Source organism: Meleagris gallopavo, chromosome 3, assembly GCF_905368555.1.
Source record: "Meleagris gallopavo chromosome 3, MGAL_WU_HG_1.1, whole genome shotgun sequence".
NCBI lineage: Eukaryota > Metazoa > Chordata > Aves > Galliformes > Phasianidae > Meleagris > Meleagris gallopavo.
The window spans coordinates 80213901-80237861 of record NC_139406.1 but is presented as its reverse complement, the minus strand read 5'-3'; the positions used below and the strand labels follow the sequence as shown (position 1 = coordinate 80237861).

The following is a 23961-nucleotide window of genomic DNA, read 5'->3' as shown; positions in this document are numbered from 1 at the left end:
TGTCCTGGGCAGCTCCAATGCCAAAGGGCTCCGCCTTGCCTGTAATAAGCTAATGTGCTCTGCTGGAGCATCCTTACCCGGAGGGAGTGCTCCACCATTTAAATGAACATTGCTCTGCTCACGGATTGCCAAACTAATCGGGGCCAGTGCTAGATACACACCAAGGACAACTGCTATCTATTCTTACAATGTACATACAATCAATAATTTTTAATATGAAGATTTGTTGTCTGTCTGCTCTCATGGATAAACTTAGGCTTGTATTAACTCAAAATCTCCTTCAAAGAAAAGCTAAAGAGCCTAGTATATTCTTTGACTTGACATGAATATTTAGTTTTGTTCTTACTCAAGTTGTTGCCAAACCCAATCTTGAAAATATATGCAATAATGAAGCATTAAGACATTTTTCATTTATTTGAGGTAAGAACAGTTTAACTCAATATTAGACCATGGGCAGACATTGTTTGGTGTGAGGAGGATGCCATTTGCACAAGAACCCACCCCATGCCAGGCAGCCCACCACCACTGTCATGCTGTTTGTTCACCTTTCCAGAGGTGACACCCTCTCAGATATGCTGGAACAATTAATCCTTGCATATTTAGTCAAAACTCCAACTAGAATTGACAACACCACATTTTTCTAACCTAGGTCTGGCTAGCACCTAGGCCTGGGTGAGTTTTGCTCATGCTGAATTTCACATCTGCAGAAGGAATGGTGGGATGGTGCAGGTGCCAGGGGTTGGAGTTAATGATCTGTGCTGGCCAGACCAGAGCAGAAATTATAGAATCATAGAACCATAGAACTGTTCATGTTGGATAAGACCTTAAAGATCATCAAGTCCATCCTCAACCTAACCATACTACCCTAACTCTAACAGCTCTCCACTAAATCATGTCCCTGAGCACCACATCCAAATGGTTTTAACCACATTCAAAGATGGTGACTCAACCACCTCCCTGGGGAGCCTATTCCAGTGTTTAACAACCCTTTCTGTAAAGATTTTTTTCCTGATATCCAAACTAAACCTCCCCTAATGCAACTTGAGGCCATTTGCCCTCATCCTGTCACCTGTCACCAGTGAGAAGAGACCAACCCTGCTCTCGTTGTAAGCACATTTCAGGTACTGGAAGAGAGCAATAAGCTCTCAGCCTCCTTTTCCCTAGTCTAAACAGTCCTAGTGGTCCTTCCTGTGGGACGGGGGCCTGAGCACAGCCATGATGATTGTAGCATCCACTGATGCACAGGGCAGAGATCATCTGGATTTGGCTAAGCAAGCCAAAATGAGAATGAGATATCAAAGAGCTGCATCATTTAGTGACCAAGTGTGGTGCTGAGCTGTGAAAAAATGATGCAGCAACTCCCTTGGAAATTACTTTGGTGCCATTTATGTGGAATTATACTGCAGGTTGTTTTAAAGTCTGCATATCTCCTGAAGGCTTTGTCTGTTCCTTAGTTACTAGGCCAATAACATATTTTCTTCTTAGAGATGATTAGCATGTCTTGAGAGTTTTTCTGAAGCTGTCTCTTGCACATGTCTCTAAGCCTAATGAAGATCTCTGTTTTTGTTAAGTGCTTGTTGCTGTCTGCCAAACTGTGAGAAACAGCAGAAAAACAGAGGCTGATGCTGCCTTGCTAAAAGGTTTTGTGTAAGTATTGACAAAATCAGCAAGAAACCAGTGTGTGTTCTCATGTTCCCAGTCAGAAAGCAGAGTTTCATGTAAGTAGCTGTTTAATATTGTGAATAAATCAATCCTCCCAGTATATTTCATCAAATTCATGAGCTTCAATAAGCCTAATGTATATTACTTATTCCCTTATCCCAAGATTTTACAAAGCTGAGCAAATGTACCACTGAAAAGATTGTAAAGTATCACTGGGAGAACATCCATCGTCACTCTCCATGAATGGTATGATCTAGCAACCATTCTTTAAAATAGAACAGAGGTGATGTGAGCCCCACTATTTTTTTGGCCTGCTTTATTCTGGACCTTGATTGTTTTCAGGTCTATAATCTTGCACTTGTGTAACTTGGGTTTCTTTGCTTGGTGCTTATGCTTACTTCTTGTAGAAGCACTGCTGTGTAGCTTTAGAGGATACCAGCAGACAGCACCAACTCACATCATTTATATGTCACATTTGAGCCAGCACTCAAGAATATTTGAGAATCTTTCTCAGATGATAATCAACTTCTCTAAGTGCTGAAAGTACCAATGGCCAAGTTTCATATCCTATTGTGTGGTAGGACATTTTGTCCAAATGAATAAGGGACCACTAAGAGAAGCACTGCTGTGAGGTGGCTGGGGAAAAATCCCAGTTGGTCATCTCCAACTTTTTATGCAATTTTGCAGCTACTGCTTATCTTAACCACACCATATCACACCAGAATTCTTCCAGAAATGCCCAAGTGAAGGATGAGAAGAAATTACTAACCACAACACTCATTCTTTTTCAAATCTGTCTCTCTTTTATTTCTCTGATGTTGGCCCAACACTCATAAGTATCTCTTCCATGCTCTGATGCTCTTTCAGCCTCTTTTTATCTCTAAAAATTGACACCAAATGGCATGAGGAAAAGATCAATGTATATAAATACTTTAGCACCTCAGCACATGGACAAAATGAAATATTATTCTGGGTAAATAAACCTTGTATTCTAACATGCCATTAGCAAAGGAAACATCAATACAAGATCAGGGAGGCAGAACTTCAGCCCTGATTCCTTGCAGAGGGTTTGGAAATGTGGCATTTTCTGCCAGCTAACCCAGCACTGCACACATGTACAAGCAAGCCCTTTGGACACAGGCAACCAAAAGCTTTCAACGTGCCAGAAGTGCGTGCACAAGAATTTGAATTGCCTTTCCAAAAGCACAGGATGGATATCAGCATCCAGTAGAGCAACCATACGTCCCATGGTAGTTTTTCAGGCAGGATATGAAGCAGTGAACAGAGAGATAAGCCATTCCCGCAGGAACAACTTTTTTGGTCACTGAAAGAGCAAGGTCTGGACTGTTAAATTGGAAGAATGTAGCTGCCTTGGCTCCAACAGAGTTAGAGGGCTTGCTTTGCCAAGGCTGAGAGTGAGGATCTGAAGGATTCCAGCCAGGTCTCTACTACAAAGTTTCACAAGCGTAGCTATGCTGGCTACGAGCATGGAAAAATCGCACCTAGCAGTGCCAGAAATGGCCCCGATCTGGGCACAGCTATGCTTTCAGAAAGCACTTGGGCTCGTTTAGCTCATGCTGTTGAGCTGAGCTGGAGGCAGCCCCACCAGGTGCCTCTGCTGGGGACTGTGGTGGGACTGCCGGCACAGCACTGCAGCACCTGAGCGGTGCAAACACCTTTTTCATGGGAGGAGGGATCCTCTGCTGCCACAGGCTGCTCCAGAGGTTGTTCAGATTTCATCTAGCTTTCCTCCAAGGGCTGGTAAATTCTGTTCTGCCAGCAGATGCAGATTCGGTGGTTTAAATCCTTCCCTCAGGATGCAGAGGTCTCCTGCTATTAGGACTTAATAGCATTTGGAAACAGGAAGGTCACTCTGCATGGATCGGCAGCCACAGCCCCTGTGAGGCAGAGTCTACAATTATCTAGTTATTAAACTCTGATAGCTCAAGCTTCATTAATTACCTTGAGATTACTTTAATACTGCCTGTATAAGACTGATCATCCTGAAAAACATGGCATTATCTCTCATGCAGACCAGCAAGGAAAACAAAAAAGAATTCATATTCATTTTGCAGGCCAATTAGATTGCTTTCAAGAAATGCATGAGCCCCTTTACAGTCAACAGTAGCAAAAATTACTGATCACAAATGCAACTGTTTACAGCAGAACAAAAGTGACCAGCAGCCTCCTCATGTGCTTGGAACTTGTTTTTTATTTTGTGATGTAAAATTTTTACATAGTATTCTTTATTAATGCTAATTTGGTATTTAGAATGTGGAGATATGAAAGATATGTAAACTGTACATTATTTAGCAAAGTGTGTACGCAGCAGTTGTTAAAATGTCCAATCTAAGTATTAATTTTTTTCCTATCTGCAGAAAATATCATATTTGCATATCAAAGGGGCAATACATCTCACCCAAATGCTGTAAGGATGAATGTAAGCGACCACAGTGCCATGAGACCATGACATCTACACATCCATCCAGTAGAGACAGAGACCTCAATGAATGCACCATTTGAAAGTGCCTAGTAAAAATTCATATTAAATATTAAAGTCATATTAAAATCCTTAATTAAGAATGGATCTTGAACCAATAAGATCCTCACTGAAGACACTGGAGTTCAACCATACAGATTGTAATGCTGGGTTTTCTTTATCCTATTAATTTTGCTATCCAATCATCACCAGTTTTATTATTATGAAATTTGCATTTCTAAATAGACTGTCATTCTCAGTTTTCAGATGTGTAATTTATAGAAGGTACTGAAAACATTTTTTTGAAGTTTCTCCTGTGTAAAAAAGAACATCTTCTCTGTTCTCTTTTCGATGCTGACTTTCCTGTGAAGTAAGAATCAACTTCACAGGATTCAATCAGCCATTCTTATTACAGAAGATACTCTTATATGCCTTCTAGCTCATATTAAGACAAAGCCTGTTACAAAGACAAAAGCTTTGTTACAGAGTGAAGCAATTACAGAGATTGCAGTATTTCTTCTACTTCAGTTGCAGACTATAGGAGATGTAGCATTACTGCCACTGAGTAATGCTCATCGAGCTTTCTTTGAAGCCAATGGTAGACTACTGCTGTCATCAGTCAGAAACAAATTGGGCCTGAAGTACGTCCTCACTGAAGTAAATTGCTTGTTAGCTTCTCCCATCAACGCTGTCATTGCCAGGCTGAAATAAAACTCACAGTCATTTACACAGAAAATGCAGAAGGGTTGCAAAATATCACTTTTTTGGCTTCTTCCAGCCACCACATGCAGACAGGGAGGAAAACAGGCAAACCGGCCAGCACACAGCTCCTGGTGGTGCAAAGTGATGAGTAAGAACCCCGGAGAAGGCTCCCTTGTACTAGCAACAGAGCAATGCCATTGGAGCAATGGTCACAGTGCTTGCAGTCTGGGATGGGGGAGAGAATCAGGGGGGAAAAAGTGGAATTCATGGGTTGAAATTCAACTGTTTAATAAGATAGAGAAAAGGAAAAGGATAATAATTATGACTACACGTATATATATATATATATGAACATATATAAAAAGTGATGCACAAGCAATTGCTCACTACTCCCTGTCCAATCCCAGATAGCTCCCAAGTAGCAAAAGAGAGTGAGATGAACTCCCACCTCCTTCAAATGTCCTCCTGTTTGATGTCATGTGTTACGGAATATGTCCTTGGCTGGTTTAAGTCAGCTGTCCTAATTCTGACCCTTCCCAGCTCCTTGGGCCCTTCAATGAAAACAACCTTGGCTCTCTGCAACACTGCTTAGCAGCAACTATAAACATCGGTGTGTTATCAACATTGTTTTTCTCCTAGAACCAAAATGCAGCATCATGCCAGACACGCTGACAAAAACAATTCCAACCCAGCTGAAACTAAGATTTAAATCACACTAACAAGAAATCATGGGATTCAAGTGTGTTTCCCCTTTGCCCATAACTTTACTTGAAGCATAACACCCTCTGCTTTCCATCTTCCCCCAAATCTGGAGCAGTAACAGGGTGCACTGAGTGACCAAGGGCAGCTTGGGACAAATATCCTCCAAACCCACTCACAGCTTTCTCTAACTAGGGGAAGTTTAGCATCATGTCTTCCTCCATGCATTAAAAGCTGCCCTGTCTCAGAACTGTGTTTTCCCTGGAAGATGCAGGAGGCACATTGTCAGGGATAACAGTTAATGTGAGTACTGGATCACAAGGTGCAGCTTTCTCACACCTCTCCAAAAGCGTGGAGATCTGCAGAAGGAGCCCAGGAGTGTGGAGCATGCATGAATCCCGAGTGACAAATAGCCTGCGGGTCCTCATTGTCTGCTCTGAGAAAGTTGATATGGAAGCTGAGAAGTGGATATGGAGTTTATAATAGATTTTATGCCTGCAGAACACCATATGGTCTTTCCTTGGCACATTTGCCAAAATGAGTGTAAAATTTGTTCATTCCACAAACCTCCTTAAAAGCCCTGAATACAGTAAGAGGCTTAATAAGTGAACTTCTCCTCCGCCTGTAGATATTAGTTTTTATAGCTAGAAGTTAAATTTTATAGTTACATACATTTTATATGCACTGATTTTTATCACCTACACATTTCTGTGTTTATGAATCATCCTTGGGTTCTTTAGCTGTTAGAATCTAGGAAGGAAAATGAAAATGCTGCACGGTACCAGTTGTTTGTGTATCTTTAAAGCGATTTACAAAGGATTAAATCCAAGAAGTGACAGGTGTTCTGATGAAACAGGCAGAGACACTTAAAGGCAACATTAAGGATTAAAAAAATGTACAAAATTAAATTATTGAGGAATAACTTCAGAATGAGAAAAGACCTTTTCTTACACTATTCTGTAGGCACTGCTTAAAAAAGACAACCTCTTCTCCCCGCAAAACAAGTGAAACTGCCAACTCTGATACAAGCATCTCTTTTCCCTCCACCCTCTCTAAAACACGTCTGTAATTTCCAAACAATGCCATGTGTTCTGCTACCGGATCGGATCAAGAAGCTTGTGCAGCTTATCCTCAATGCTGCTGTCAGAACCATTTCAGGAATGCATGCTTCTTCGGGGCCTGTGCCTTGAAACACAGTTTGTTATTCTGGGCTCACGGCAACATTCAATGTTCTGGATTCAAAAGCTGCTGACAGTTCGTTTTCATTTCTCTGTCTCCGCATTTCTGTGTTTAAATCCAGGAGAGTTCTGGCAAGCCAGTGACTCTGAGAGCTCGCCTCCTGCTAAATACAGAGGAGAAGGTTTTTATTAGCAGAAGACAACCGTCAGCCTAAATCGCAGCGTGACTCTTACAGGGCAGATAGATAAATCTGAGTGGAACATAAAGGTAATTGCCAGGGAGCTCATCAGAAGAATAGGCACTTCTTATAGGGTTTTCAAGTGATATAGCCTTCTTTTGAGCTACAGGCCAGTCAAAATAATCCTTCATTGGAAAGTGAAGTACTGGGTGTGTATTTATTGGCCATCTAAATAATTTGAAAAGGAAGCAAAAAATAATTAGGATCAAAAAGTGAGCAATACACAAGCTGAAATATACCATCAAATGCAAGTGAACAAATTAATCCAGACTTAATCTTGTAAAGTGCTGCCCTCTGAACCAAGTCCAGCAAATCTCTTAAGCACACTCTCTAACTATGGACACATCTCAATAGACATTGGATATGTCTTGAGGCAGTTGTTGCAGTGGGGTATTGAACAGAGACACAGCACCCAGTACCTTGCTGGATTGTCCCCAGTGCGTTCATTTCATTTTTTCAGAAGGACGTGGAGGTCCTGGAGCAGGTCCAGAGGAGGGCCATTAAGATGATCAGAGGGCTGAAGAACGTCTCCTATGAGGAAAGGCTGAGGGAGCTGGTTTAGCTTGGAGAAGAGAAGGCTCTGAGGCCTTCATTGCAGCCTTCCAATATTTGAAAAGAGTGTATAAACAGGAGGGGTAAAGACTGTTTACGAGGGTGGACAGTGATACTACAAGGGGAAATGGTCTTAAACTGAGACAGAGGGGGCTTAGGTTAGATATTAGGAGGAAGTTTTTCACACAGAGGTTGGTGACACACTGGAACAGGTTGCCTAAGGAGGTTGTGGATGCCCCATCCCTGGAGGCATTCAAGGCCAGGCTGGATGTGGCTCTGGGCAGCCTGGTCTGGTGGTTGGTGACCCTGCACACAGCAGAGGGGTTGAAACTAAGTGGTCATTGTGGTGCTTTTCAACCCAGGCCATTCTGTGATTCTATGATTCCATGATTTCATATGCCTTGCAGTAAAAGACTTAATGTTATATGCCTTCCAAATATACAAACATAGAAAGAGGCATAAGCATACGCATTCAGCAGATTGCTTCTCTACTTACAAACATTTAAATTAGAATGCCCATTTTATATGACCACAACTTAGAGAGATCATTTAATTTTAAAGGTACTTTTTTTTTTGTGGCAATCTCCTCCAGCCTTCCCTATAAATCCTAAGTACTTTTCAAATGAATTCTTCAGTTTCTGTGGAAATTTAGTCCCTAAGCACATACTTCTCCCATCATTCTCTATTTTCTTTAATGTAGCTACCACAATAGCTACCACATTTTGCCTACTATGTGAAAGAAGCGAAAAGATAACTGTCACAGAAAACGCTTGACATTTCTTGCATTGGACATTTCACGCCATTAATTTCCTAGCAAGTTCAGGTTGATTTAGGTGTAGGAAGGGATTCAGTATCCTACTCCTACATAAAGTTTGGCTGGCATTTATCTGCTTATATGTTCTTTTCCTCTGTGGGAATTTCTCCTCTTTCTGTTGCAAAGATGAAAGCTGCTGTCTACTCTGAGAGTCTCAAAAACTCCAGGGATGAGGTGAAAGAGTTAAGAATCATGAAGTCTGAATACATTCCAGCATTCCCAGATGTTTCCTATAAATGCAAAATAAAACCATAATGTGATTTGATTATAGTCAACATTAATTTCCTTTTTAACTTTATTAAATGGAGAAGCAGACCATGATAGGTGATCCTGGTAATTCCGGCTGTCTGATGTCTTCCCATGAAGTCCTTGCTTTCAGTAGCTTACACTTTGCCAAATACAACTGTTTAGACTGCACTTTCCTTCTCCACTCTAGCTGGTTATGTTTTAGGTTTGATTTTCAGGCTTTGGTACATCCAGTTCAACTGTTTCTCAGAATTACAGGGGAAAAAAGTCACTAATTTTGCAGGAGCTTGAATTAATATTTTATAAGCTTTTTTTCTTTTTAGCATACTCTTTATATTTGCATATAGGTGTAAGAAAACAGAACTTAGCAAACCTTGTGCTGTGTCCATGACAAAATGTACTTTGGACACACGACAAGACTATTTATATACGTATATATATAAAATATATGCCTATTTCATATTATCTATAAAATCTATGTGCAGTTTGTACAAACAGTGCTTGGCAGAACTTAATGAACATTTGCTGAAAATATCACTAGGCATCCGGTCTGCACTGAGCATGCTCCAGTCCTCCCCTCCCTGCCGTCAGCAGAAGAGTTATGGCTTTGAGTGGATTTTCACTGCAGAAATTGCCCTTTGACCAGGGAAAATAAAAGTTAAATTGGAGGTGCGTTAGGAAGTCAACCTTAGCTCCACGCAAAGCTGCACTTTGGATTTTCCGCTGTTTCAGTATGAAAGTGCACTTCCGTCCTGCTGGCCTTTGGCCAGCCTGCACCATGGCTGGGTAGCCCACACAGGGCCAGTACAGAATTTCCTGAAGTGAATTCAAATACTCTTCTGGGTTTCTCCAAGCAACTCACTGTAATGATAGAAACCTGCACAGTGTAACACAGACTGAAGGTGAAGTTTCATGAGATGGCTGAACCCACATGCCATGGCCTCGTGATCAAGGGAGAGATCTTAGTCACTTTTCTTTCCCAGGTTAAGAGAGTGTAAGCACAGAATGTTATTGTGGATCAACTGATGGTAAATAGTACTTTGCTAAAGCTGTATAATTTATCTCTATGTTGGCAACGTAATACTGGTCACACTTCGATCACACTGAAATTCCATCTCATTCAGCATTGCTGGTATACTTAGGGAGCAATATAAAGATAAGCATCACAGATTCACAGAATGGCTGAGGCTGGCAGTGATCTCTGGGCCCATCTGGTACAACTCCTGCTCCAGCAGAGAAACGCAGAGCAGAGGGCCCAGGGCCACATTCAGGTGGCTTTTGGAGATCTCCAAGGAAGAAAATTCTCAACCTCTGGGCAACCTGTGCCACCATTCAGGTGCCCACACAACACAGAAGTGCTTCTGATGTTCAGGGAGAGCCTAATGCACTCCAGCCATACCTACTGCCTTTTGAATTGGCACTGGGCAGCCCTGAATAGAGCCTAGTTCCATCTTCGCACCCTTCCTTTGCTGGGCTCTCTCCAGCACCTCCATGTCTCATCTGTGCTGGGTAGCCCAGAACTGGACACCACACTCCAGGTGCACTGGGCTTTGGCAGTAGTTAGAAGTAACCCACCCTCACAGGGCAAAGAAACAGACTCAGAAACAGCCTCTTGCTGGGAGGTCCTCCTGCAAGGGTCCATAGTGGTTTGCAGGTGGCTGGAATGCCCTGCCAGAGCACTTACACCTCAAACCACTGTAGCATAGCTTTTCAGCCTATTATTTCAATAAAATTAAGAGCTTTTTCAAAGTGGTAGGAAAATATGTGTCTTTGGGCGACAACAAACAAGAAGACACGTTGTTCAGTAACAAACCACACTTCTGCTACATAGAAAATCTCATAAATTGTCTGATAGATTAAGTGATTAGTTTTAGCACATTGTCCTAATTTGAACATTATTTCATCCCACTGCATTAAGCTACACCCTCCCATTTCCCTTGCCCCACTGTGTTAACATGACCACGTGTGACCATATAAAGCCTGAGCCAGTGTCATGGTCTTATGGTTTTTTTTTGGTTTTCAGTATTCCACATCAAAACATCATGTAATGTACTGGGAGTTAAAGTGTTAATGCTCCAATTCCAGGTACCCATCTCTATACATTACGGAAGTCATGGGATCTGGCCCTTCTGGGTGGGGCGGTCTCTTACTGCCTGGCAGTGGGTGCTGGAGGGTGCTTTCCTAGCCAAAAACATAAGACCATGACAGCCAGGCAGGCTCCCACAGCATTCGGTCTGAATGGCTAAAATCTGCACTGAAGGGTGAACACAGAAGCTTCAACATCAGCTGCTTCCACTCTACTCAAACCTTTCTTCTGTGCATAGACAGTAGCTTTTCACTCCACCTGGCCTCTGCCTAGCTCACTAGTACAAACATAAGCTCATCAATTAGCTTAAGCGAGAAAGATGCTTACTGAAATGATTGGATTTAGCTTTAGTGGCTTGTTGTAATCTTACCATCTTTCCTCACTGCATCTGCTGGCTAGGGCTGAGCTTTCCTTGAAGTCAAGGCATCACTTGATAATGATTATTGCTAGTAGGAGATTGTGCATGGACAAAATTTATGTTACAGATTGAAGCAACTACAGAATTACTGGGGATGTCACAGCTCAAGTTAGACCTCATCTGCCGCTAAATACAGTCCCTCCCTTACGTTAACTGAAACGGCTTGCACAGACCTTGTGTGGTTTCAGAGCATACATCAGTTCTGCTTGCTGCAGGGACAGGCAGACACCTGAACTACTTTTAAATAAAAAAATATGGGTAGGAGAATCCTTACAGACATGCTATAGCAGAGCTCCACATGGATTAATTTTATTCAAGACTGCTGATGCAAAACACAGCGCTTCTGTAGCCAGTTTGCTTCCAGCACTCAGCCTTGCTCATTTACAGCTTCCCTTGGACAGTTTTTTTACCACACCAAAATATGGCCCTGGAGACACACATTTCCAGAGTGCTGTCCCTCCAGTTTCATCTTACTTCTGCATAGTGCATGTGATGGATTAAACAGAAATAATGCATTTGAGCCCTGGACCCTGGTGGATGAGGATGGGGCCATCCTCAGACTTCCTCCTTCTGCTGAAAGCAGCCTCAGCAGCGTCCAGTTGTGGTGGTTCAGCAATCCATGCAATCCATTACCAATAATGTGTGCTTCTGAAAACTTGTGTTGTTCATAGGTTTTGTTTTGTTTTTTTTTTGTTTGTTTGTTTTCAATCACAGAAAGCTGTTAGGGTTACAGTGGGTCCTATCAATCACCACAGCATACAGCATCTGTATTAAACATCCAGTTGTGTCCCATTGGGAGCATGAAACTTCTATCAGATGAAGACGAGAAAGTATTTAGCAGGTTTTGTTAAACAATTGGTATGTTAAGTATGTTATGACTGAAAGATCAGCAAGAGGAAATTGGCTTATATTTTTGCCCCATTCTTGGAGATGTTCAAGACCATCGTGGATGGAGCCCTAGGCAACCTGATCTACTGGTTGACAACCCTGTCTACACCAGAAGAGATGGAACCAGATGATCTTTGAGGTCCCTTTCAGTCCAAGCCATTCTATGATTCAATGACACGACTTCTTTGCTTGATGACTAGGTCAAAACTGCTACAGATGTGAATACAAGTGAGAAATATGACTAATCATGAACAGAGATGGGAAAACAGAGGGTTTTGCTATACCATTCATTTTAGTCCCTATGCAGTCCCTGCTGCTTTGTTCCCCATACAGTGGATTCATAGAACAGTTGTGTATTGCTAGAGAATGAAATTGTTGTTTTCCAGTCTCTTCTGGGTATTTTTGTACTTTCAGCTTATTGTACCTAAAAAGTTGTCTGGAATTCCTATTAAAATACATTTTTAAATCAGTTCTCCATCTCCAGAGCAAAAATGCAAGGAGAGCAATAGGCAATATCTGGCAAGAGCAAATAGTCCAATTTCCATCATCCTACTGACCATTATGTGGCTTGATCATATCTTGGAACACGGCGGTATAGTACCTTGATAGACCTTGTAAGATTGGCTGGATAATACGTGTTGAGAAATCTGCAGTTCACCTCTTCGTACTTCATGGGACACAGGGATGTTGGCTTCTGTGAAAAAGAATACATCAATGTGAAGCAGAAAAGCCCCATCCAGATATTCCATGGAGGGACTGTGCCTTGTCTCAGCTGAATTGAGTCAGAAGTTCTTAGCAATGAAGGCTGTATTATGCTGAGTTTAAGAATTGTCATTATTTCAGCAAAAATGCATGGAAAAGAATAAAGATTTTTTTAATGGTTGAGGCTGGCAACTGATCATGAGGCATCTCTAGGCTTTTTGCCCAGATCTGTCATTGACTTCTTGATTATTTAACTGTCTTGTAGATTCCTTTTATTTTTTCAAGAATGAAAAAGATACAACAATCAGAATGTTAAGAAAATCAAGAGGTTTGGTTTTTGGTTCGGTGCAGCATGATCTTCAGGGTTATGTAACTTTTGTCTCTGTGTATTCATTTTACCGTTTGTCTTCACTGGCTACAGTTCTGCATTCCCAGGGCAGGTGCCCTGCCAGACTCCTATGTTTGCAATTAAAGTAGCAGCGCAGAACAGAAGCATCTGTGTGAGCTTTAAATGGTATCTCATTAAAGAGGACTTTCACACAGAGCAAGTCACCAAGCACCAGGGGCTGCACCAAACTCCTGAAGATGCTCCTGCTGCTTGAGCTAGCCCTTAGCACAGGCTTATCCCCGTGTGTGAATGCAGAAGAAGTTACCAGGAAACAGCACGAGAAAAAGCCAGAACTCCCAAATTGATAAGCTCTGGAGACTTGCGGTCCTGTTGAATCCAAGAGAACTGATAAACCCCAAACACCAAGACTCTGCTGTGTGTGGCCAATGCCATCAGCACACACTGGCATAAACACTGAGTTGTATAATTCAACCTATATCCAAGAAGGTGGTAGCTGCTGTATGCTGACATAGACCACAGGATTTTATGTGTATACATACAATAATACATATGCATATCTATGTATATATACATAAAGTGCAGGAATGGAATTCTGAACCCTTTATTACAAACAGTGCATCAAGTATGGCCTCCACTTATGAAAGAACAGCCACAGCAGGCCTCCCACATTCATGAAATAAACCATGGTCTCACAGAGATCACAAAGGACATCTACGTACTGATGGAAATACAAACATCACAGAGATACCTCTTTCAGTTTCTGTGAAATAGAGACTCCCCTTGAGTATCTAAAGGGGTACTGTAAGAAAGAAGGGGACAAGCTCCTTAGCACAATCAGTTGTGATAGGACATGGGGATACGGTTTCATACTAAAGGAGGGGAGATTAGACTGGACACAAGGAAAAGATTTAACAGTAAGGGTGGTGCACTGACACAGGCTGCTCAGAGCAGTGGTGGATGCTCTGTATCTGGAGACATTCAAGGTCAGGCTGAACAAGGCTCTGAGCATTCTGATCTAGCTGTTTCCCAGTTCACTGCAGGGAAGTTGGACTAGATGGCCTTTCAGGGTCCCTTCCAACTCAAACCATTCTGTGATATTAATCGTAACAATACAACAGCTTACCAAGATCCTGAGAGAGACAGAGCTACAGGCTGTTCTGCCCCTTTCGTTCTGTGAGTAAAACAGATTAAATGTGTAGTCATACGATTATGAAATACTTGCTCACAGATCCCTTTCTGCAGAGACTGCTTCATTTTAAAATATTCTAATTTCTGGAAACAGAACACCTCAGCCCACGGGATTTTCTCTCATTAATGGCGTTAATCTGCTCGTGAATGGACAATAAAATGTTTGCCTTTCTGCTCTCCAGCCTCGTTGCTAAGAGCTATATACAGTATCAAACTGCTCACATAAATTTTCACGTTTTTCTTTGCTAAAACCCCAACAGGAAGAAAAAAAAAAATCTGCTGACATTGATAAAGAATTTGAAACAGCTCCTATGGTTTTTGCCATTCCAGACGGCCAGTTTATAGTCTGGGAACATTATCACAGCTTCATTTCCACAACAAAGAAGCCCCATTCTTCTCGTAAAGGTCCGACCGTTCATCCCAGCCCTGGTGCTTTGCATCAGAAACGCACTTGTGCTGTCAGCCTTTCTATTAGCGCTCACTTATCTGGGTGCCAAAGAAAAGTCCAAGCAAAGGACAAGTGTCTAACAGGTTACTACAGTTTCCTTTGTGCGCTTAAAACCTGCAGGCTTCAGGCGTTTCAAACTGTAATTAACATCTGTGCATTTGATAAATTTAAAAATTGGGTGAACTTTTCACACTTGCACATTAACAGCTTCTATTGTCTGCTCTCCAGTAAATTTCTATTGCTGTATTTTTTTTTTTACTGTCGTGGATTTTTGCTAGGCTGTAACTGCTGGGTGGTACCAGGCAGAGAACAGGAAACAGACTTTTATGGTTTCAAGGCAAATCCAGCAAAATAAAAGATGCTTTCCCAACCAGGTGAGAGAAGTATTTCATTTCTTACAGGGGTGGGAAGCCTTCTGCTAATATTACACTACTGAGTTCTATTTTTCATCCACTACGGTTTTATATAGCAAATTATGAGAATACATGAACAACCCATTTATAGTACACCATCTTCCTATACGCTTATCAAATGAAATCTTAGAAACATCTGAAGTTACAGCAAAATTAAAGCAAACAAGGATGGAGAAAGCACACAGCTTTGTAACAGCATGTAACAGCGCTCTTCCACTGAAGGTGCCCCATTAAATTCCAGAACAGACTAATCATTAATGAAAATTACCATCTGCTGGTTACTTGCTGTACTACAAGGCACTGAAACCATTGGACTCACTTCATCTAGTTTAAAGTATACTTGTGTCCATATCACAAGACTCATCACCATGAATAAATCTGGTTGGCAAACGCAGCAACAAATCTGATAACTGCTGTGTTGTCCTCTGGTGGCAGTATTTGCCATTCAGAGAGAGGTAAGACAATATCAGGAGGTCTGCACAGTGCACATACTGGGGCAATAACCTCAGCTCCATCCTCTGAGGCTGTCAGCAGATGTTACCAAAGGTGCTACATCACTGTCTTTAAAAACGCAGCAGGGACTTTGCCTGCAGGAGGATACCGCACCAACCTGAGCAATTAGAATTAGAAAGTGACAGAATTAAGGAAGCACCATGGAATTTTGTTGATGCATTGGTGCCCAAGAGAAACAAAATGCTGCAACAAAGAATTTGAGAGTAAACACCTCAGCATTTTTAATAACTGCAAAAGCCGTTTTTTTTTTTTTTTTTTTTTTTTTGAAGTGCCACAAACATTACTGCTGTAAGACAAAATGAAGGACAGTCCTATAAAACAGTACATAAAAAGACAAAGGCAATACTTGCCACACTGCTTATTTCAGGGCTAAAATGCTGTCTCCATGTTCCCATTGCATTATTTTTGAGTGTTCCCAGCTGTCTTCTGCAGGGGAGTGCTTGATTTTTTTCATAACAGAATGAGAATATTCCTTCATCTAACTCAATCTTAGGAAATGCAGAAAAGTTCTTTCCCTTTCTCCTTTTTGCTCTCCATCTTGCTGGGCTGCTGAGACAAAAGGATGCCAATCACAGATTATGAACACTGATACAAGACTTCTGGAGAATGACAAATCAATGTTGGAGGAACATCAGTTCATTTCAGAAGCTTCACCTCATTGCTGTAGTCTCTCCAGCACACATGCTGGTGTTAGGTGTCATTAATTAGTTTGCTAATTACAGAAATAGGATAAAAAGCCAAAATGAAGAGAATTACTTCTTCCCCAGACTGCAAGAAGCCTGGACAGAAATTACAATGAAAGGAGGATCTTGGCAGGGAGAGGGGAAAAAAAAAAAAAAAAAAAAAAAAAAAGGAAGTTGTAGGTAAATTCAAAGAGGTTCGGGGAAAGACAGGTTATCCAAGGCATTCAAAGGGATTGTGTAGTAAGACTGAGAAAGCAGGTAAAATGATTTGAATTAGAAGGAGATATGGTTAGAAAAGAGTGAACATAAGCATAGCTAATTTGTTTTAGAAAATAGCAAAAGGATGCTTGGAAATGAGAGCAAAAATGGACAAGTACTGAAGCAATGAAGACAAACTGCCATGGGTAGACTAGCTAATGTCATATGGAATAAAATTATCTGACTTAATAAGTGTGTAGATAGAGACACAAGGGGAGAATGAGAAATCAACACTGACATTAGAGCTGCAAGACAAGGAAGATGGTACAATTTTGAATAAGTGAAAGCAGGAGAAAAGAGCATGCTTGAGATTGTTAAGAAAGCCCCATCTGAAGAGAGTTTGGGATGGCAGGGCAATGTCAAAGAAGGTAAAAATCCACAATAGGAGGAAAAGAGTTATAAGCAACAGAAACTGATGGGGAGAATGAATTAGCCAAAATAGATACTACAAAGATGAAAAGAGGAGGACTGAGGGAGAAAATCTGAAGGGTGCCAACATACAGTGGAGAGGGAGTGGGAGGATCTGCTAGAGGAGGTGCTGAAGAGAATGAGGCTTGAGGTAAAAGCAAAAAGCAGGAATGCAGGGCTCACTGAAGAATAAGGTGGAGATGTGAAGTGCCAGTGGTCCTAAGGCAGCTTTAAGGAGGATCTGAATAGAAAGAAGCCCACTTGGCTAGGAAATATCATTGGCAAAAGTGGACTTGCAGATACTAACACGAACTAATAAAGTCTGATAAATGCTTAGCAGAGGATGAGTGTTGGAAAGCCTATTTGGAACACATAGCCACGTTTATAGACAAAGTGAAAGAAGCCAAAGAACTGAGATGGAGCAGCAGAGAAACAGCTGTTCCAGGAGCAGTAGGGACTGCATTGAAGAGTGAGTACAGAGAGAGAACACCAAAGAGTCTTACTCTTCAAGGCACAGAAATCAAGGAGAAGTCAGATTCAACTGAGAGACAAGCAGAGGATGCAGAAAAATCACAACCATTTTAATGATCCTTAAGAAAATTTTGCTATTTAATATTAGCAAAGGACTGCATGTGTTGCAATTGCCTCCTGGAACTGCAAGATCCGAAAGTCTTGATAGATGTACTGCCATATATTTAACTGATGCTAGACTTGACCTTGCTTCCTGAAGGAGAGACGTGAGATTAACTTAAATGGAATCTCTCCAGCCACTAAAAGTGCAATAGAACTAGACAAAAATATCATAAAATCTCTCCTCATTATGGGGTAATCTAGCCATTAGTACTGAAGTGAATATATTCTGGAGAATCATTAGAGTTGATTAATATATTTATAGTCTCTGTAACTACAGAACTTAACCCTGTGGGGACCCGTCTGTTCAGACTTCCTTCTGAGGAAGAGACCAAGTGACTACTGAAGCCACATCAGCCTTAAGACTGAAGTATCAGGACTGGATGTTTCTGAGGTCTCTCAGTTACTAGAAGATCAATTTCTGGAAGTTTGCCAGGAGGCAAACTTGTGTTAGAAGTTTAGTTTAGGAAGGTAGCAGCTTGTGAAGAAAACACAGATTTTTTTTCATAGTTTTTCATAGTAAAGAAACCCTCCCTATAACCAAAAAAAAAAAAAATATATATATATATATATACCCTTCATATTGTATAAAGTAGAGGCTATAGCTACTGTTGAACAGTTTTCAAATCACCCAAGAAAGGTATTGATCACAATTCAGTAACAAAAAAGGAACACTTTACCCTTTTCCAAGGATAAGGGTTTGCAGAGAAAACTCCCAAAGGAAGCAAAGTAGAGATGCTTCCCCTTTGGCTGTCAGCCCTTAAATGAGATTAGAGAGGGGAGGACTCAGGGTCCACCCCCTTCCAGTCACACAGGTGAATTGCTTGCATCTGTGCTCCCAGGTCTGGCTACACTCCTTCACCAGCTACTGAATCACCAAATCAGGCCATGACCTAATGGCTCCCATACACCCTTGTGTCATAGAATTGTAGAATGGCTTAGGTTGGAGGGGACCTTAAAGTTCACCTACTTCCAACCCCCTACCATGGGTAGGGCTGCCACCAACTGGATCATGCAGCCCAGGACCCCATTCAACCTGGCCTTGAACGTCTCCAGGGATGGGGCACCCACAGCTTCTCTGGGCAGCTGTGCCAATTCCTCACTGTCCTCTAAGTAAGAAATTTCTTCCTAACATCTGACCTAAATTTACCCTCTTTTAGTTTAAAACCATTCCCCCTTGTTCTATCACTATCAGACCGTGTAAAAAGTCAGTCCACCTCCTGCTTGTAAGCTCCCTTCAAGTACTAGAAGGCCGCAGTGATGTCTCCCTGGAGTCTTCTTTTCTTCAAGCTAAAGGAGCCCAGCTCCCTCAGCCTTCCTTTGTAGGAGAGGTGCTCCAGCCCTCTGGTCATCTTCACAGCTCTCCTCTGGAGCTGCACGTGTATTACACCCAACATTCCTGCAGATGAACAAGACGAAAACATGTAAAAAGAATTTTCTGAATATATTATTCTCTTTTCCTTTTGTAGAAAAATGACAAATAATAAATGATAATGAGGATAAAAAAAATGTAAAAAAAAAAAAAAAAAAGGCCACTCACCATTGTATGTCTTAACATAATAAATTTCATTTAATAGGGCAATAACTTGTTTTGTTTGCAGAACCATTTGCTGGTCAGCCTTCTTGAAGACGAGAAACAAGAAGCATAATTTCAAAGAGTTCACCGTTCTAATTATTCAAAGTAAAAGTCTGAATTTTATCTTCTTTGAAAATGACATTTTTTCCAACACAAACTCAGCCCCATAGCAGTCAGATTTCTACACAAAAATGTCACAGTAGGAAGATACTTTCAATCTTTTTTCAAAGATTATACACTCTTTGTAGTTTAAATACAGAGACAGCCTACCTTCTTTAGGAAGGTGGGTTGAAGAAACATTTAGAGTCTATTCAAATCTATACACCAACAGATCTGATGATACATGATGTGACTTTCTTACAACTTAGATCCACTTGTATCTTGTAAGAGACAAGAAATTTACTCAAATTTCTGGTCAAAAAGTATCCCTTTTAAGTAAACATTTGTCTCCTTTACTCTACTCTGTCCTAAGGAGAAATACAGAAAGATACAATTTTCCTACTCCTGGCTCTCACGTAGATGTTGACAGAATTTCTAAATTGCTTTGGAAATCTTCACTCTGAGAAGAGTTAAAGGGAGCATAAGAGGATGACAAAATTTGACTGATGAGTTTTGGCCCAAGATACTTGAAAATCAAAAGCATATATCACTGAGAAAGATTAAAAGATACAGTACCATAGATGCATCAGAAATGTATAGAAAAGAATATGTATTGCACATGGCAAATCACAAACCTTCAGTTTTTCGCATCACTCAGAAACAACTAATTTGATCTGGAAAATATCCCAGGCACCAGATATCCGGGACACATCCATATTGGATTTTAATAACTCGAAGTCATTAATAATGGTTGGCTGTTTGGCAGAAAATCAGTTCTGATACAATTTCAAGCCCTTGTGAATTAATTCTTGCATGGCAAAGACAGCATGTTTGGACACATCCACAGTGTGTGGGAGTGGTTCCTCGACAGCTAAGAAACGAAAAGTTGAAAAGTTATCTTAATCAAAATATTACCAGGACACCTGAAAGTGCATGGAAACTTGCACTGCTACAATTCTAATTATATTTGTTCAGTTAATCATAGCGGAATTTAATTCTTCAGCTTTCTTATTCTGGCACATTTAACTAGCAGTTAAATGACAAAACTGTGTACATGATCATTTTATAAATGCAAAGAAATACATCCGAGAGAACAAATGGAATTTAGGGATTTACATTTCATTTATTTTAAAATTGCTGGAATTCTATTTATGTCTAGCTGTGCACTTTTAAAAAATACTAATTTTTAAATGCATCGCTTTTGTGGGGTGTACAACTCTGTCTTAGCATCCTAAAGTCTTAGTGGGAGAGGGGAGAGGGAAGAGGGAAGAAAGAAGAGGGAGAAGTAGAGGATCCCTGCAATTCCCCCCCACTTGCTCAGGTCGCCTGCAAGGCAGAGGCACTGCAGCAGCCCTATCAGTCCTGGAGGAAAGAGGAAGGACTGAGCAGAGCAGTGCAGAACTGGGCAAAAGAACAGGATTGCAGATAATGTACTGGTATTGGTGTCTAATGATTTTGATGCTTTTGATTATAGAATAAACTTAGAACCACTTGTCCTGCAGTACATTCACAGAATCACAGAATCATAGGGGTTGGAAGGGACCTCCAGAGATCATCGAGTCCAACCCCCTCGCCAAAGCAGGTTCCCTACACCAGGTCGCCCAAGTAGATGTCCAGGTGGGTCTTGACTATCTCCAGAGAAGGAGACTCCATAACCTCCCTGGGCAGCCTGTTCCAGTGCTCCGTCACCCTCACCATAAAGAAGTTCTTACGCACATTCGTGCAGAACTTCCTATGCTACAGTTTCTGGCCGTTTCCCCTTATCCTGTCTCCACACACTGCTGAAAAGAGTCTGGCCTCACCACTCTGCCCCCCCACACCTTAGATACTTATAGACCTGGATCAAGTCCCCTCTCAGTCGTCTTTTCTCAAGACTAAACAGACCCAGTTCACTCATCCTTTCTTCATAGGGGAGATGCTCCAGGATCTTCACCATCTTTGTGGCCCTCTGCTGGACTCCTTCCAAGAAATCCCTGTCTTTTTTGTACCGGGGAGCCCAGAACTGGACACAGTACTCCAGATGAGGCCTTACCAGGGCAGAGTAGAGGGGGAGGATCACCTCCCTCGACCTGCTGGACACGCTCTTCTTAATGCACCCCAGAATGCCATTGGCCTTTTTGGCCACAAAGGCACACTGCTGGCTCATGGCCAACCTGTTGTCCACCAGGACACCAAGATCCCTCTCCATGGAGCTCCTCTCCAGCAGCTCATCCCCCAGCCTGTATTGGTGCACGCAATTATTCCTCCCTAGGTGTAAGACCCTACACTTGCTTTTGTTGAACCTCATCCGGTTTCTTACTGCCCAGCTCTCCAGCCTGTCCAGGTCTCGCTGAATGGCAGCACAGCCTTCAGGCGTGTCAGCCAATCCTCCCAACTTCGTATCATCAGCAAACTTGCTGAGGGTGGCCACTATCCCCTCATCAAGGTCATTGATGAAGATGTTGAACAAGACCGGACCCAGCACAGAGCCTTGGGGGACACCACTGGTTACAGGTCTCCAGCCAGACTCTGCACCACCAACGACGACCCTCTGCGCTCTGCCAGTCAGCCAGTTCTCAACCCACCTCATTGTCCACTCATCTATCCCACACTTCATCAGCTTTGTTATAAGGATGTCGTGGGAGACAGTATCAAATGCCTTGCCGAAATCAAGGTATACTACATCCATTGCTCTCCGCCAGTGACAACATCATAGAAGGTTACCAGGTTGGTCAAACATGACCTCCCCCTGGTGAACCCATGCTGACTACATTGTTTTGCTGCCCATCACCACTGAAATGCTTGTGTCAGCTTACTTATGCTAACAGAGGTCTCTAGGGAGGACAGCAAATGCCAAAAAATTGCTTTCTTCCAGTATAGTTGAAGTGACATGACACAAAACATTCTCCATCAGAGCTGTGCATAGAGACAGTTTGGTGGACTGCTGGTGTGACTTTTCTATACCCCACCCCTAGCCGGCACACAATACCACACACAGAAAATCTATTCAGTAGCCAAGTTTGAGATCCCAAAGTTCATGAATCTGACATTTATCACAAGAGATGGATGCACTTCTGTACTGGCATCACAGAGCTACAACCAAGGCCCTTTATTCATGGTATAACAGAATGGCTGATGTTGGTAGGCAAGGGCCCAGAGCAGGGTGCTGAGGACCACATTCAGGCAGTTTTTGGAGATCTCCAAGGAGGGAGAGACTTATTCCTGAAGAGAAGAAAGATCTTCAGATCTTGCATCCAGATGTGGAGTCCTCAGTACTGAAGAGACACAGACCTGCTGGAGTGTGCCCAGAGAAGGTCCACAAAAATGATCCATGGAATGGAACACCTCTCCTATGAGGACAGGCTGAGAAAGCTGGGGCTGTTCAGCTTGGAGAAGAGAAAGCTGCGAGGTGATCTGAGAGTGGCCTTTCAGTACCTAAAGGGGGGCTTTGGGAAAAAGGGGACAGACTCTTTAGCAGGGTCTGTGGTGATAGAACAAGGGGAAATGGCTTCAAGCTCAAAGAGGGTAGATTTAAGTTGGATATAAGGAAAAGGCCTTTTACAGTGAGGGTGGTGAGGCATTGGAACAGGTTGCCTAGAGATGTCGTTAATGCCCCATCCATGGAGACTTTCAAGGAGAGACTGGATCAAGCCCTTGGCAATGTGATCTAGCTGTGGATGTTCCTGTTCATTGCAGGGGAGTTGATGACTAGATGGCCTTCAGAGGCCCTTCCAACTCTAAGGATTCTATGATTCTGTGATCTAGAGGTGTGCAGTGTTGCATGGCAGGTGATCAGGATCCTATCACAAGAGATGAGTGAGGTTTGCTGTGTGCTCAGCAGCAGGAGAGATTAGGATGGGAAAACACAGTGTGGATGAAAACGGTTTCAATGGGATGCTGTACAGAGCACCAATGAGAAAAGAAATTCTAAAAACATCCTATCCTAGCATGCAAGAATTTAAAACCTGAGCTTTGACGTTAATCTCTAACATTATCATAACCTTCAACATTAAATAATTACTGTTTCAGCTCTATAGGGACTCTTCAGAAATTCTTTCACCAGAAAGCTCAAGCAGTTCTGGCACAAGGCAAGTATATATATATGTACATACCAGGCCTCCTTCTTTACTCCACTGTATCAGTTATTCCAGAGTAAAACTGACATGATAAGGAATCAAACCTCCAACCTCTGCATTTGAATTGCCAGTCTTTAGTTTCAGTACAGAAGAAAAATAAATCAGTGTATCTGTTACTTATTGCTTATCTCCAGAGGCCAAGTCATTTTGGATAGGTGCCCCACAGAGCAGAAAAGATTGCATTTTCAGCTTTTGTGATGTTTGCCGCTTCTCGGATCAGAAGATGACATGGCAATCTCAACAATAAAGTAAACTCCAAGCAATAATAATCCTCTGATATATTAGCTATCCAAGATCCAGTAAACAAAAACCTCCTCAATGAAGGTTTTGAAAAGATATAGGAGATGATGGAGGGTTAACTTGGATGTAATTTTATTCTTAGAGTGATGTGACTCACGACTGAGAGCCACACTACTGAAGAAAATGGATTGAAGCTTTCCAGCTCTTGACAGAATGAGAGCTACATCTCTAGCAAAGGGCTCATTAACAAGCCCCAGGACACATGGGTGAGTTGGCAGGTGTGACCACCGCATATCTGCAGTCCTTAGCATGTCCCAGAAGGGGATTACATGTCACTGCCTCTTTCTGTCCCATCATCACCTCTATTTGTCCCTTA

General features: G+C 41.9%; 1 pseudogene; it reads right to left on the bottom strand.

The window, feature by feature from the left end:
- Positions 1-20817: 20817 nt before the first annotated feature.
- LOC146544787 (uncharacterized) lies at positions 20818-21418 on the bottom strand (annotated as a pseudogene).
- Between the last annotated feature and the right edge of the window lie 2543 nt (positions 21419-23961).